The following is a 17,355-nucleotide window of genomic DNA, read 5'->3' as shown; positions in this document are numbered from 1 at the left end:
GCCGAACACGGGTCCTGCAGCACACAATGATGTCTCTTTCTCCGGGGCAGAAAGCAGGAAACCAAAACACCCGCAATGGAGTTCATATAATTCATTATTAAGAGAATCCCTGTGCATAAACACAGACCATTCGCTTTACACCTTTGTTTGTGAGGGGATCAGGAGTTGATTATCCAACCGAGCTGCTCAGAGGCCATGAGGCTGCGAGTCAAATGCGATATGATTCCTTGACAGGAGCTATCTATTATATCCCAGGCCCTCCCCTTTGTTTTACTTACAAATATCATTTGTTTATGGAACTCACATTGTTTGCCAGGACACTGGACACTCTGAGTTGACATTCCATGTGAAGCACAGAGGAATTATTTGTCATCTCAGTGCAGTGTTCTGCCCCCATGGCGAGATCCATATTGATAATTAGACAGTAGAGCGTTAATGTCATGACACTGTCCACTGTCTCCTCCCAGCAGACGGGTTGCAAAGAATCTCACAGATTCAAGCCGGGACACTGTGCTGCCTGCAAAGGGCTGGAGGTGTCATTAGCAGTGTAGGATTAAGCTATAAAAAACAAACAAACAGAAAAAGCATGTATATCATGGTATTCACACACTTGATTTCTCTCTCTCTTTAAACAGCCATAGATAGAGAGAGATAGTATCTGAAGAATAAAAAAATCATGCATTTTAGCTGAGTTTTGGAAATTTAAAAAGTAATTTCCGACAAGGCTTAAGGTCATTTTCTTTCTTATTTTCTCATTTGTGGCCGATGATTTGGTTAATTACGTAATGACGGGGTGACATTTGCTTTAGATGAATCACAATTTTAAGAATACATGGTGATATATAATTGGACTCTATTTGGTATATTCAAAAATTTTTACCCAACCTTGGAAGAAAGAAGCTATTTTAAGTCATGGGATTTTATTATATTTTACACAATAAGTTATATATTCCAAAAATGCAAATAACCAACAAAGACTATGCCATAGTCACCAATTTCCTTGTTGTGCAATAACAAAGAAAGCTAGTAAGTAAATGAGTAATTATAGCATATTTCAACTGTCTCTCAGTACCTTACATTAATGGTATAGTGCTGCATTAGACCAAGGCAAGATTAAATTATCATAGCTTAAAAGAAATGGTTAATGTTATAAAGATACGGAAGTCTAAAATAAATGCCCTGTTCATGAGAAGATTTATCTGGAAAGATTTACCTATGGGTATCACTGATAGTGATACCCATATTTCCTGTTACATCAAAGGGCATTTGTTTGCATTCATGAAGATGTTCACCAAGGAAATTGTTCTACTTCCTGGAGGGTTGGAGCGTGAATTGCTTTTGTAACACCATTTGGATACACAGAGGGCATTGATCTATATCCAAGCCAACAGTATGGTATTTAGGCTATTATTCACTTGGTTTTCCAGTAGAGGTAACTACTTCTTCCTCTTAAACTAAGTTACGAGATCAGCGTGATCGTATTGTAGTGTATAGATGTTATCTGGGTCACCAGAAAATTTCTTGGTTGACTGGAAACAAAGCATTTCACAAAATCCTGTAAAAAAAAGTCACAAGATAGTTGCGACGTCTAGCATTAAACACGGCAAAAAGAACAGCAGCAATGTGCTGATTTTTGAGTTTCAGCTATAACAATCTTACATTCTGCCCATGGTGTTAGAAGGTCAGTTATACAAGTTTATTTATTTATCTACTAATTAATTTATTTGTATATTTATGTATTTATCAGTTTTAGGAGAGTCCAGCCACCCTGTGGAGAAAACTAATTTCAACTGCAATCTCGTTCTTTCAGTCACTATATACAGCTTGTGACCATAGGTGAAGCTAGGAACGTAGATTGACCAGTGAATTGAGAGCTTCGCCTTCTGGCTCAGCTCCTTCTTCACCGCAACAGACCAGTACAGAGTCCGCATCACCGCAGACGCTGCACCGATCCGCCTGTCGATCTCCCGTTCCATTCTTTCCTCTATTGTGAACAAGACCTCAAGATATTTGAACTCCTCCACTTGGGGCAGGACCTCTTCCCCGACGTGGAGTGGGCATTCCACCTGTTTCTGGTTGAGCACAATGGTCTCGGATTTGGAGGTGCTTATGATCATCCCGGCCACTTCACACTCAGGTGCAAACCGCTCAAGTGAGAGCTGGGTATCATGGACTCATGAAGCCAACAGCACTACATCATCTGCAAATAGCAGAGACTCGACCCTGTGGCCACCAAACCAGCTCTGGCTGTGCATAGAAATTCTGTCCATAAAAGTTATGAATACAATCGGTAACAAAGGGCAGCCCTGTTGTGGTCCAACTCTCTTACAACTGGCAATGCAGATCAAGCTCTGACGCCAGCCATACAGGGACCAGTTTAGTACCCCCATATTCCCTGAGCACCTCCCACAGGACTGTCCACGGGACACTGTCAAATTCCTTCTCCAGATCCACAAAACTCCCATGCCCCCTTGAGGACCCTGCTGAGGGTATAGAGCCGGTCCACTGTTCCACGAGTAGGACAAAAACCACACTGCTCCTCCTGGATCAGAAATTAACAACCCTCCCCCTGGACCCTCCTCTCCAGCACAGCTGAATAGACCTTACAGGGAAGCAGGGGAGTGTGAAGCACACCCTCTGATTCTCCTTTTCAAAAAGGGGATCACCACCATGGTCTGCCAGTCCAGCGGCAATGTCCCCGACGTCAACACAATGCTGCAGAGGCGTTGTCAGGCAGGACAGCCCTACAACATCCAGAGCCTTGAGGAACCCAGGGCAGACCTCATCCACCCCAGGGCCCCGCTACTGATGAGCTTTTTGACTGCTTCAGCAACTTGGTGCACGAGGCAGAGTAATCGTCTTTGGCACCGAACATTCACGGTTCAATTTCTGGCTCCTCATAGTGTGTCAAAGTGTTATTGAGCAAGACACTGAACCCGTAACTGCTCCCCTGGCGCTCGTAGACAGGAGCCAAGTGCTCATGGTTCATCCATGATGGGTTAATGCAGAGAAGGAATTTCCCCACGGGGATTGATAAAGGATAATAATAACTTATTAGAACTTCAGCCCCGGAAATACGAGTGCCCAGGCTCAGCTTCCTCATTGGGAGGAGATTCGACGGGATTGAGGATGTCTCAGAAGTATTCCCTTCCCTGATCGTCTGGAGTTGAGGGCAGCAGTGCTCCCACTGTACACAATGTTGACAGAGCACTGTTTCCCCAACCTGAGCCGTCGGATGGTGGACCAGAATCTCCTTGAAGCCCACCGGAAGTCATTCTCCATGGTTTCCCTGAACTCCTCCCATGCCTGAGTTTTTGCCTCGGCCACAATCGAAGCTGCATTCCGCTTGGCCTGCCGGTACCTGTCAGCAGCCTCCGGAGCCCCAGAGGCCAGATAGGCTAGTTTGATGGCATCCCTCACTGCTGGGGTCTACCAGCGGGTTCCAGGGTTGCCATCTCGTCAGATGCCGACCACCTTGCGACCACAGCACCGGTCTACCACTTTGACAATGGAAGCACGGAACATGGCCCATTCGGACTCGATGTCCCCAGCCTCCCTTGGGATGTGGTTGTATCTCCGTCAGAGGTGGACATTGAAACTCCTTCTGACAGGGGACTCTGCTTCCCAGCAGACCCTCACACACATTTGGGTCTACCAGGTCTGACTGGTATCTCCCAAAAATGAAAAGAAAAATCCATCAGAGAAAAATGAGCTGAAACAGACATGCAGAGGCATTTTAAAATTATTCTTCGAACCCACAACTGGTTGTTGCATTCCTTAAATACAGGAGAAAGAAAAAAAACATTTTATCCCTGAAATTCCCACTGTACTCTGACTTAAATTTCTCCCGGATTCCTTCAAGCTGCTCAAAGTTTGTTCTTGATGAGAAATTTAATCGCAAGGTTGAGCTTGAAGCAGCGGGATTCAATCATCCTGTGAGATACGGGGATTTAGTGTTGGACCGCTGGAAGTTCATCGGTATGATTCAGCGCTGCTCTGACCTCGGCTCTGCTTCAGATGGACTGGCAGATCCAAACAATGCAGATATTGACTGGCCCAGCTAGCATTGACAACAAATATAAAAAAAAATTAAAATAAAAAAGAGGTTCAGAATTCCTTTTTAGTTGATCATTTAAACACACTTAATTCATGGATCATTTTTACTTAGTTTTTATTGGATTTTTGTTTCTGGTTGAGTTTGGATGATTGGTTTTGCAAGACTTTGCATTGCCTAGTTTCTTGTTCCCTTTATAGTTACCCCTTAGCTAATTTTTGCCTATCAAGCAACTTTTCTAAATACTCTATTTCTATGTTTTCTGCTGATTTAATCAACACTTTTAAAATCATATATTGGAAAAAAAAACTGAATTGATTCCATGCTTCTTCAATGGAGAAGATGATTTTCTGCTTTATAATTTTTGTATGGAATATTCAAACTTGTATTGTCTTCTCTCCATCAACTTCACACCCTCTGAGGATTGTATTTTTGTTTTGTCCCACATGTAAGTTGTCCTAACTGTAAGAAATCAAAGTGTTGTAGCTACTTCTGCTTGGTTAGTAATCGAAACATGAAATGGTGCTATAAACCAATGAATAAAACATCACTTCGGCTACTTGTTTGCTGGTGAATTGGCACTAAAGAAGGTCTGGCCTGTTGCCAGTTGCAGTGGAACTGACCCCACCAAGTAGGTTTCAGGTTTAAAAGTAATTAATGCAGTGATGCAGGAGTTAGTGCATTTTAAATTATTCATTTTTCTGAACTTATAGTCTGATTCAGGAGTACATACTCAGTCAGGCTTCACCTTTCTGCGTGACATGTGAGAGTAGATCTGTCATTAATTATGAATGATGTATGACTGGCTTTGAAAATGGACTTTAGTCAGGTCCAAGGGCATCTTCTGAAAATATTGAGGTCCATTGATAAGAATTCTTCTTCCCTTTTTGGCTTTTCCGCTCAGGGGTCGCCACAGCGAATCAATCTTCTCCATCTAACCCTATTCTCTGTATCGTCATCTGTCACATCAACTACCTCCATATCCTCAGGGCGGTACAGGCCAGTGTCTCCCTGAGCCGGTCCTAAGCCCGGATTAATGCGTCAGGAAGCGCATCCGGCATAAAACTTTTGCCAAAACTGAACATTGATAAGAATGAGAAATAAATGATAATTTTAAAATCATATTTCTTGTTGCATACACTTGTGGGTGCTTTCCTTAGCTACCTTAGCAGGTAGCTGTAGCCTTTAGCCAAGAGCAGAAGTCATCAGGTAGTGTATAACCCAAGCGTGGGCAAGCTTTTTGGCTCAGGGGCCCCATTGACTTTTAAAATTTAACAGACGGGCCGGGTCACCACAAGATACGATACATGTAAGAATCAACGCATTTGTTAACAGTACATATCAGACTCGTCCGACATTTGTCTGAACATTGTCTGACATTTGCTTTGAAAACATAACCAGCTTGGTTTTAAAGGCTCTGATGTTTGCTTGCATTTCAAGCATGTACAAACCGGTTTTTCCCTTGTCGCTTCACATCCAGCTCAGTCATGAGTGTCAGTATGTCCACAGTAAAGGCTAAATCACAAAGGCAATCTGTATTGTTCAGCTCAGGAAAATTCTCAAGTGTTCTCAAGTAGCTACAAAAATGAAATAATCTCCTGTTTGAGCTCCCACATTCATTGATCCAGTCAGTCCATCATTCACGTCAAGTATCAATTCTGTACCAATCTTTGGCGGGCCAGATTAAAAAGACCAACGGGCCGGATGTGGCCCGCGGGCCGTAGTTTGCCCAACCCTGGTATAACCTTTACGGGGTGTTTCGGTCCTCAACCAAAACACCCTCCAGTTGGTGGGCGGCAGTGAAAAAGCAAGCTGCCCCTGGCCTCCAACATTCCTTACTACTCCTTACAACTTCCTACTCCATATCCAGCTCGAGGCACGTTTTGCCTCATCCCCCATCCGACAAGTAGCTTGCTTCTTGCTTCGCTCGTCCAGCCCTGAAGCAGAAAGTAAATGCCATGCCAACTTAGCCCCTGCACCCTATCTCCACAGGGAACAGCCACGCCTACCAGCCCTTGCAGTCTTTGACTGGTTTTTGTACTTAAAGGCCTTCCTTTCATGGTCCTCCTCACAACCTTCCTGCCACAGTGAGCTCGACCAGAATTATCGTCTGACCTTTGGTTGAGCGTAGAAAGATGTCTGGGTGGAGGGTTGTTTGGACCACGTCCACTCCAGCTCATCTAGTGCCCATCTCCCAGGAGCTTGCAATTTGAAGGATGCTAGGCTTTTTCCTTTTTGTGGTATGCACAGGCCTTGCTCCTTCCTTCAAGAAGGTGATCGCTCTCTCCGAAGTTGTGTCAGCCGGCCTCTTCTTGCCTCTCTCGCTCTATGGTGTCAGACAATTTTGGGAGAAATTTATCATGGCGCCATCTATACTGCCCCTGGGTTAAAGCTAAGTACTTGTCCATCAACTGGAGACAAGGGTATAAATTATCAATTACCCTATTTTCACGACCATAAGGCGCATCGTACTAAAAGGCGCAGTCTCAGTTATTTGTGCCATTACTGTATGTAACACACACATAAGGCACACCTGATTATAGGGCGCGGGTTTTATATACAATCCACACCCACACTCCCCCCCTTTAACGTTCTCATGGTGTCCTCTACTACGTCCGTCTTACAACAGCAACACACACACAAGCATACAAGTTTGCGTTTTTAAAAATAGAGCGGGAGCTTAAGTGAGTTTGATAATCACATTTTTTTACCGGTAATCGTCGTCAATCAAACCAATCGAAGTCCTCATTTTCTGTTTCTGATTTGAACAGCTGCGCTAAATCTCCATCAAATATGCTAGGTTCACTTTTTTCACTGTTAGAGTCACTTTCTGTGCCGCGCAGCTCCTCTGCAATGATGCTGGCTTTTGCGAAAGCGCGAACCACAGTGCCAGCAGACACGTTAGCCCAAGCGTCTACGATCCATCCACAAATTGTGGCGTAACTCGCCCGGTGATGCCTTCCACTCTTTGTGAAACTGTGGTCTCAAAGAAGATTTTTCATACCCTGTTGTGTGTGTCGCTACCGTGCTGGTCCTCTTCTTTTCCCCAGTGTGACTCACCAGGATGTCGAAAGTGAGCGACAGCTCATCCATGTTATTGACGCGACTGGGCTGGAAATGTTTGTCGGCGATGTTTTCAGGGTTGTTAAAACAACGATGTTCTGCATAACGCAAATACCCGTTCTTTTATATACAATCAACGCCCAAACTTCCCCCTTTGACCTTCTCATTGTGTTCTCTACTATGTCCACCTTACAACAACACAGACAGGGTGCGCTGCACATTTTGAGGAAAATTTAGGACTTTTATGTGCGCCTTATAGTCGTGAAAATACGGCAAAAAAGAATAAGGTAGTGGCTTTATTTAACTGTACAATCGGTTCACCAAACCGATTAAATGTCTTCTGTTGAAAGTCACATGTGATCCACAGGAGGGCCAAGAAAGCAAAAAGGTCAAGACTACTGGCTTATCTGCAGTGTTATTGTTTGTGATAATATACTTGATTTACATGAATATCAGCTGCAGATATTAAACCAGACCAAATGAAGACATTGATTTTTTTTTTCTTTTCTGAGTCATGCAATTTTGCAAGAATACCTTGATGAAGTCAGAAAAATTGACTGGGTTTGGTATAGGATTATCTTTTCTCATTACTTGTGACTGGAGTTCTTGTTCTTCATTTCCCCGCACTGCTCTCAATGGCCCTGCAAGAGAAACTTTAATAATTCTTCAAAGATTGCCAGCATTTTCCCTTTCAGTCTTCTCCAGTTTCAAATCCCATCTGTGGTTCTACAGCCGAGAGCCTCCGAACCATCTGTCAAATACATAGAAACATGATGGACAAATTAGATCTCCAGGCAATATGTAGACAATTTGTTAAGATAAGCGAGAGGTGAAGACACAGATTATTAAAAATGTCTCTCAGTTCGAACCTTTTCGAATCCGTTCACATCGAGACATCACACCTCTGATGTCAACAACTGTTCCCCAGGCTGAGAAAGGCAGAGATTGATTTTGTTGGGTTTTATTTTAACTCAGAAGCAAAATTTGTATTTTATCCGTATTCTAACCTAAAGAATTAAAGTTTAAACCCACCCATTTGTAAGCAGGAACATCATAAACAGTTGAAGAAGAATTTAGCCACATCAGTTATACATGCAGCTCAACTTGACCACTGCATTTTAACCCATCAGTGAATGAAGCGCAGGCAGCCACTGAGCAGTCAGGGGTCAGGCTAGGAAGAACTTAGGAACTGAAGCAGGAACTTCCTGTTCCAAGACGACCGCTAAAACCACCTGAGCCACGTTCACCCCATTGCAATTCGGCGCAAGTAACATTTATCAGGTGAACAATCTACAAGTTAATAAAAGAAAAATGTTTTTTTGAAAGTCAATTTTCCATATGTCATTTGTTGGAATATTTGCATAGGGATACCTTGAATTTCAAAGGAAAAATTGATCAATTACGGTCTGATTACTCGATTAAGGTCTGATTTCTTTGCAGCAATAAATGTCAATAAAAGAGCTGATTTTAGTATCTCAGCTTTGTAAAGTCAGGTTTTCATGTCCTTTTCAGAAAACCGAGTTCAAGAGCACTAGTCCGGGGTGTACCCCACCTCTCGCCCAATGACAGCCGGGAAAGCGTCCAGCATCCCCTGAGCGACTCTGAATGACCCTAGGTGCAGGATAAGCGTCAAAAAATGGATGGCTAGAAGTTCAAGAGCAATTCAAATAAATATGCCAATAACCTGCTTAATTGATTACAGTTTAAGGTAGCCGATGAACACTAGTTGCTAGCTGCTGCACACTGTGAAATGTGCTTTGTAGCACATAAAGCTAAAAGTCACTGTTAGCATTGTCTCTCACAAAGAATCCGGTATTTGGGCGTAACTTAGTTTTGATTTCCCCTTAGCTAACATGGTATGCAGATAAAATGATTTAACGTCATAGCCGGGAGTGTAAAAGTTTCGGGAATGCGTTTATCTGTTCCTTTCAGAGCAGAAGTCACATGACCGACACTGTGCTTGTAAAATTACATTCAGTTTCTCGTGCGTTGCCGTTTTTTTTTTTTTTATATACTACATTCATAAAGCATAACTTATTTTTTCTTGGTCACTGTTCCTGCGAATAACTGACGTTTAATATAAAACACTTAAAAAAGGGGTGATGTGTAATGTTTTTGTTTACTATTAAAGAGCAGACCATTGTTTTATTCAAACACCTGTAAAAATGTGCTTAATTCTGTGTAAAAATTGTATTACAAACATGCACATGCCTCTACTATTATGTCTGTGGAGGTTCTCAGTCATCCAGGTCATAGTGAATTCTTGTCGAAATCTCGTCTTTGCAACTGGACTTGAATCTCTTCACTTGAAGATGTTTCAGCCCTCATCCAAGATGCTTCTTCAGTTCTAATGAACAATGGGGAGTTTCCAAATATAACCGCCAAGTTTTTTTTCGTGAGGAATGAGGTAGAAGCATTCATTACTCACCTCAACACGATCGACAACCACATCAAATCCACAAAGGAAGACGTCATTGCCAACCACCTCCCTTATTCGACTGTTTTGTTCACATCCAACGGGACAGACGCCTGGACATCGAGCTTTACAGGACACCAACACACACACGACCAGTACCTTCTTTTTGACTCACACCACCCCCTTGAGCACAAACTGGGGGAATCAGAATTCTACACCTTTGGGCCAAGAACATCCCATCAACCACTGAAGGAAGCAAGACTGAGATAAAACACATTAGGAAAGCTTTGAGATCCTGTGGCTACCCTTATCAGGCCTTTGGCAAAACAGAAACCACCAGGCGCTGGAATGTAGACCAACAACAAATCAAAAGAACATCGTCATACCGTAGGTTGCTGGTGTTTCAGAGAAACTCTGAAGGGTGTCCAACAAACAGCTAATACCGGTACATTTCAAAGGCATAAGATAGAGAAAGTTGCGTACGCTGTCATACCAAGGATTGCGATGACGTCTACATTGAAGGGACCAAGCAACCTCTGCACAAACAGATGGGTCAACACAGGAGAGCCACCACTTCAGGACAGGACTTGCCTCCACCTACACCTGAAGGACAAGGGCCATTCGTTCGAAGACAACAATGTCCATATTCGGGCCAGAGACGACAAGTGGTTCAAGAGAGGAGTCAAAGAAGCCATCTTTGTCAAAACAGAAAAACCATATCTGAACAGTGGAGGGGGCCTCAGACACAACCTTTCACAAACATACACCATTCTGGGATCAATACCAAGATAGATTTGCACACACGGATCAGGCCCATCTTCACCCTCCAAACAAGAAGGAAAGAACCACCACCAGAACCGGCCCCCATCAACGCCCAAATGAGCCTCAGCTCATGTGATCCAACAGGTTTCAGTCTTTTGTTTAGCTTCACCTTTTCACATTCCAATCCAGATAATCACACTAAATTGCTCTTTTGTTCCAACAAATGACACTCCCATTAACGTAACATCTCCCCTTATACCTAGTTTCTTCAGATCAGCTCTTCTACTCACATAACAAGACACCATCATCTACACCCATCTTAAAACATGGCAGTTATAGTCGGACTCTCATTAGAACTGAAGAAACCTCTTGGATGAGGGTTTAAGTGTCTTCAAGTGAAGAAATTCAAGTCTTGTTGCCAAGACAAGAAGAAGAATTCTTCGATTATTATACGATCTCAGCACAGATCTATTGGTTCATTACTGAAATAATAATGCTCTCACTGCTGGTTGCATATGTAGTAAAATGGATTCATTATTTTCTTATAACAATTGATATCAATATAAAAAAAAATATATAAAATATTAAAAAAATACCAGATAGAAGAAAATACCAGATACCAGATCTGAAGATCAATATAATATGTGATCCGGCAATATAGATCCGGCAATGTAATAGAAAATCCAACCACTGTGTAAATCTCTGCAAAGCTCACCTAGAGCTTTTTTTAAAGTTGAAACCAAAATCCCTATTATGTCTGCGTTTCTGTTCCGGTGCCTTTGCATATCCATGTTTCTAGCACCATTTAGGACTTTACTGTATACTCACTCAACCCATGCAGCATTAATAAAGGTATAGAGGCAAGTTCGTGCTGCAAAGTTTCCCTGTGCCAGCAGTAATCTGCAGATGGCAGCAGGAAAACCAGTTTGTAAAAAGCAGTCACTAGCGAGCACAATAATGCACCATCTGTTGAGGTACTGTCACCCCACAGCTTTCATTGGCTCCTGGCAAACACTTTGACATTGAAGTGTTCTTGATAAGTCTGCTCTGATGTTTAGAGTTAAAATTGAGACATGCACACTCATACGGCTTCCATACATAAACTTCGTATCCGTCTGAAAACTGTGTGTAGCGCCGGTGTAATAAAACTTTTGGTTGTTTTTTTTTTTTTTCTTTTTAAATCAAGCTGTTCAGCGGTTCCTGCTTGACGGAACCGCTGAAGTGAAATTTGTTTCATTCCCAACCATTTTTATCAAATTTTAATGTTTAATTCAAGTAATAAGAATGCATACATGGATTTGATTTTACATTTTCTTAAAGCTCAGGACACCTCAGTCTGTAGCTGAGTCGTATGATACTCAAAGTAACTCAGTAGCTTGGAGACTGTCTGGTGGTAATGAAAAATGAAGCAATAAAGCTATAGAGAGCGCAGCCGATTGAAGTTTGATGCTGCCAACTCACAATCTTCGGCTCCGGTGTTGAATCCTGTCTGTAAAACTTTAAAAATCATTGCTTGACAGTTTAACTAGACTTTACTGTGGATGACTGACAGGTCCCACCATCAACAAGACACCTTATTTCACCTAGATGTCCAAAAGGACAACCTTATTTCACCATTTGGGGGGATATTTTGAAATCTCTTTAATGTCTAGATGAGAATTGTGAAACCTTTATTGGATACTGCTCTAATTTACTTTTCTTGTCGTTTCATAATGAATTGTTCGAATAACCGGGTGCAAGCAGCTGTTTCCATCAGACAGTCTAATAACCTGCCAGTATCAGTCAATGGAAGAACTTTTAAGAGGATCTTATCAGATTGGAATGCACATCTTTCACTCTTTCTGTCTACATGAAAGTGTTTGCGCCTCACTTTGCATTACTCTTGTAAAACCTCGTGACACAGTTGTTAGCACTTCTACCTCACAGCAAGATGGTTCAAGGTTCAATTGGGACAGTTGTTGGAGTTTGCAAGTACTCCCTGTGTCTCTCGTGGTCCAAAAACGTGCAGTAGGTTAACTGGAACCCCTAAATCTCCCACATGTGTGAATGTGAAAGTGATTGATTGCATATGTGACCTTTTGATTGACTGACAACCGATCCAGGATGAACCCTTTACCAATTCTGAAAATATTCATTATATATTATAAATGACTGATTAGGATCTAATGTTCTTTTGGAGCAAATTGAAAGCTGGTTGTGTTTATGTGCTTCTGGCTTTGCAAACAGCTCACCAACTCCGGGACCTATGTCTGAATTAGATATTGCCTTTACTGATATGCACGTATATTAAGAGATTAAGAAAAGATGCTTATTTGTACAAAGCAAGCCATAAGCTCTATTTGCACAATAAGCCATCCATTTTTTTATACTCTCACCATTAATGCACATTTATCATTTTCATTTCCTGCAGTTATTTCCCGCCTCTTCGCTACGCTGATTGAAATTAAATTCATCAGCCCGATCCAAAAAGTGTCTGCAGTCCAAATATGCGGCAGCATAAAAGCCTGTTATATTCATTTTTAAAGGAGTATTGCCTTCAGTGTCCCAGAAAGAAAACATATTGTTAAAAATCGGTAAATTTCTCTCAATTTGTATTGATTAGATGAAAGCTCTACTCTCAAAACTTTAATACAGTCTTTGACAGAATTTAAACAAGCAATGTATCGTCTTCATGACAGAGAGAGAACCAATTTAGATACCTCATATAACTGAAAGATGGTCCTAAAAACTGAGAGGCAATGTTGGAAAATGCTTGAAAGTACAAAAACGGGACTACAGAGGAAGATGGAAGCCCATAATTAGCTGAATTTTTAGCCTTTTTGTAGTGCAAATCTATTTTCGGAAAAAAAAAAAAAAAAAAAAAAAAAGAGTATTAAATAAACATTATGTGACCAAAAATCAAATGTTGGTGTTCAAAAGCAGGGCGATTCAGCTTGGTGTATGCTCAGAAGCACTTTCTGAATATGTTAGCTGGACTCCATTCTAACCCGCTTTAATAACTTGTCAAATCGTACTGTGCTTTGAGGTGCAGCTCTCAAACTAGAGGATCATTAGCAGTCAAACTAAGATTTAACCGCTAAGCCAAAATAATGATCGTATTCCAGGAAGATCTGGGAAGGACCAACACACCATGTCAGCCTCTTTCTTCCTCTTTCTAGTTTCCTTTTAATCTGTTTTATAAAAAAAAAAAAAAAAAAGCCTTTGAAAAATGACCTGAGAGATGGCAGATGGCAGCGAAACAGAAGGGGGGGGGTGGGGATTTAGCGTTGTGCAGTTGAACTCAGGGGAAGGGGGTTCAAAGCTGCTGGCGTCACTCAGGCAGGGTAGAAGGTGCAGGGGTGCAGAGCAATGCGGGTGAAGACAGGAAGAAAAATGAGGTAGAATTAAGGTCACTGCTCATTTTATCCACTTGTCTCCATTCTCTAGAATCCAGAGGATGAAGAGTCCGCACTTCATGCGTCAAATTACTGTTTCGGCCTCTGATAGATTTATAGGAATAAATGTGATTGTACTAGTTATTATGCAATTTCTGTGTTGAACAGTGATTTTCAGATCAAGGAAGATGTTCTTGGTTTAGCTGATCTGGCGCAAATAAAAATTAAGTCAGTGGATCTAATAAAACCTGTGTCGCAGGGATAAGTGTGTGAAAAGAGCGGTTTAAAAGCAGCAATGTTATACTTCCACATCTCTTACTGTCAAAAGATGAATGTTCATTTCACACCTGTGTGTGAAATGAATTTAATTGTTACAATTTTACCAATGAGGTTATGCTTTGGTGATTTTGCAACAGTAGCCAACCCGAGGTACAGTTGGTAAAATTGTCACGTGAGATATTTAACATTTCTCCTGTCATACAGAACTATCTGTAATAGAACAGTGGAACTATTTTGAGACAAGAAAGGGGGGAAAAAAAAGCACTTGGCGAGGTACTGGGTGAAGCACAGCCAAAATTGGTCTGAAGAGGAAGGAAAAAAAAAAGGTTTCCAAAGTTTTTAAATCCGTACCCTCCCCTGTCCTTCACGCCGCGGTTGCGACTAAAACTGATTGTCTGAGCCACCTTTGCTTTGCCAGGAATAAATATCTCGAAGCACAGCAAGAAGGATTCTGACATGTCATCCGGTGATGTTGCAAATCCATCTTGAGTAATTCCCAAAGTCACGTTGCCGAGCTTTATATGCTTGGAATTTTATACCTGGAGAGAAATTAAATGGCATGTTGCTTACCTCAGCATAACCAGCTTCTTTTTCATCTTCTCAACCGTTATTGCTACACGTAGTCAATTCACTTACAGTACCTCTTCACAGTCAGGATCGGGAATGTGTCGGAGAGACAAGCCCTGGGTTATGGTGGATGGATCTGCAATGTAATCTGAATGCTGCATCAAAGGGCTCCAAACATTACTAGAATAGTCTGCTTTCAAGAAGCAAAAAAAAAATCGGTCAATATGTGTAACCGATTGGCATCAGCATAATTGAATCAATAACGTGGATCGATCTTGGAGCTTTTCTAGAAAGGGCATCAGATCAACTGAATGAAATCACGATGGTTAAAAAAAGTCTTCTCGGGATGTGACTTGTTGTGTTTTTGACAAATTTTCCATTGAGCATGCTAGCCCGCCTCACAGCGCTCAGGCTTCACATCAAGACGGATCCTGGTTGGATTCAAGCAAGGGGCATTTTCTGTTTGGAGTTACATGTTCTTGCCATGTCGGCGTGGATTTCCGGTGGATTCTATATGTGGCCCTGCGATCAACTCGAGAACGATTCAGGGGGAACTCTGCCTTGCACCCACGATCCTAAGTGCTGGATAGGCGATAGACAATGGATGGATGGTTAGTCTGAACGGAAAAGACCTTTTTATGACAATTGACGCCTGACTTGCCACTCTAACCATTTGTAGAAACATCTGTCTCTTAGTGTGTCCAGGATTTTTTAACTGCATCCATGATCTGTGGCCACAATCTGTCATGATATTACATAGACATTCACCAATTTTTTGGGGGGGATGTTTTAACCATAGTTAATCCCCATTCCAGAATGAGTTTATGTTGCATAAATGTCCAGCGGGGATCTGTCAGGCAAAGAGCGACATTGTTTTGACAGTATCAACGGTTTCGCACTGTCCATTTTTTTAATGACAAGCAACGAAAGCAAATAATCTTTGATTTTAAAACTTGTTCAAAGGCTTATTTAAGGAACATTACTATTAGTTGCCATTAATCTTGATCGAAATTGCCAATAATGAGGACAAGAAGAAGAGAAGAAATTACCAAACATAATAATCTGTCAAACAGATTGGATACTGGGTCTATTGACATATATTTATAAGATATATACATATATATGCATCTATACACACATAAATATATATGTATATATGTGTGTATGTGTATATAAACATTTACATATAATTCATATACATATAATCCAAATTTGTTTTCGGAGGATTTATTATTATTATTATTATTATTATTATTATTATTATTATTATTATTATTATTATTATTATTATTATTGAATAGATTATTAAATTACTAAATTATTAAATAATACATTATTATATTATTGATTATTATATTTATTGATCATATTATTTATTGGGTATATACATTTACATATAATTTATATACATAAAATCCAAATTTGTTTTTGGAGGCTTTATTTATCTTTATTGATTTACTACCGTGATGTCCCTTTCTGAGTGTCACGCTAACTTTACACTCACAATACATCATCGCATAAAAGCAAACGGAGACTGTACATTATCATTATTACAGGTGTGTTTGTTAAAACGCAAAATCTTTAGAGAGAATAGGAAACAACTCTTTTTACCGCCAGTTCTTTGTTTACAGTTGAAAAATTGACAGTTCATTTTTTATAATCCATGCTACAGTTATAGCTTTTGCTTCGATACAGAATTGTAAATTAACCTTTACACCGAAACATAACAGATGCCTCTGTTGTTTATCTGTGCAGGGCACAGGGAGGACTTGACATCAGAGCAGGCTGATTAGCTACGAATCTGTGATGTGTTGGTATGTTGGTCAGTAAAAGGCTTCAGTGAAGGCTTGTCTGCAGCATCCAGCTCCTGCCTCCTCAGGGATCCTCATTTCTCACATTGGAGGGTTCTTAATGATGGCGGACCAGATCGATTTCTGGGTCACGAGGACTGAGGATTGAGGAGGAGGGTGGGGGCAGATAAGGGAATAGGAACACAAGCACGGTATACTACATCCTTACCCCAGGGCGACCATATTTTGCGAAACACCGAGCAATTACTTTGTACGACTGATTATATTTTTGCAAAAAATCGAAACACATTTTTTTTTTTTTTTTCTGGACAATCTATACTTATCACTGACTATCACAAACGATAGTTTCAGCACGTGGTCCATAAACAAATCAAAGACCTTTTATCATGGTTATATCTCCGTTCTGATGTGGCTCCTGATTATAATGAGCAATATCAGCCATTACCAATATTTCTTGCGTTGCTGGATGAATGTGAGTCAATTGAGTACTATCGATCTTAGAGCTGACCGTGTATTATTTTCTATTTATATAGAAAATGAATATTATTGATGATATTATCATCAATATTATCTTTTTTATATTCTTGTCTTGTATTTTAAAATAAATAGATATACAATGGACTTGGTTATATGTTTATGTCAAAAGTGATTTTTCTGTTGGACTCATTTTATATATATGTTATCTTCTATTTTTAGCCAAGGCATCACCACTTTGTGCCTTTTTTGATTTAGAAGCTCAATATGCAATTTCCTTTGGGCAAATGTCATTCAATTAGTGTGCCAAGGGCATTTTATACCCTGCAGCTAAATGGGCAGACATACTGTACTCCTCACTGGGCTGTCAGTCATCATGTTGCGAAAATATAGCTCTTGTTTGAAATACGGATCGGGAGTGAATTTGCAGCCGTATTGTAACTCCACCTTGGGTATATTTGGATTTATATAGTATTTATACTGAGCTTCCTGCGGCTCTGAGAGCTGGAAGTCAGTGTGATGTCTGGGCGCCATAATGCTTTGCTGATTACTGAT

The 17,355-nt window shown here is 40.9% G+C and overlaps 1 protein-coding gene across 1 annotated transcript in view; it reads left to right on the top strand.

Annotated features, from left to right (window-relative positions):
• LOC147236204 (galactosylgalactosylxylosylprotein 3-beta-glucuronosyltransferase 2-like) overlaps positions 1-17,355 on the top strand; it is a 59,781-nt gene that overhangs the window by 19,027 nt on the left and 23,399 nt on the right. The window lies entirely within an intron of this gene.

The sequence above is a fragment of the Fistularia commersonii genome, chromosome 2 (genome assembly GCF_037954325.1).
Source record: "Fistularia commersonii isolate RoL2024-O1a breed Wild chromosome 2, RoL_Fcom_v1.0, whole genome shotgun sequence".
In the NCBI taxonomy this organism is placed as follows: Eukaryota; Metazoa; Chordata; class Actinopteri; order Syngnathiformes; family Fistulariidae; genus Fistularia; species Fistularia commersonii.
This window is presented reverse-complemented; position numbering and strand designations above follow the sequence as displayed.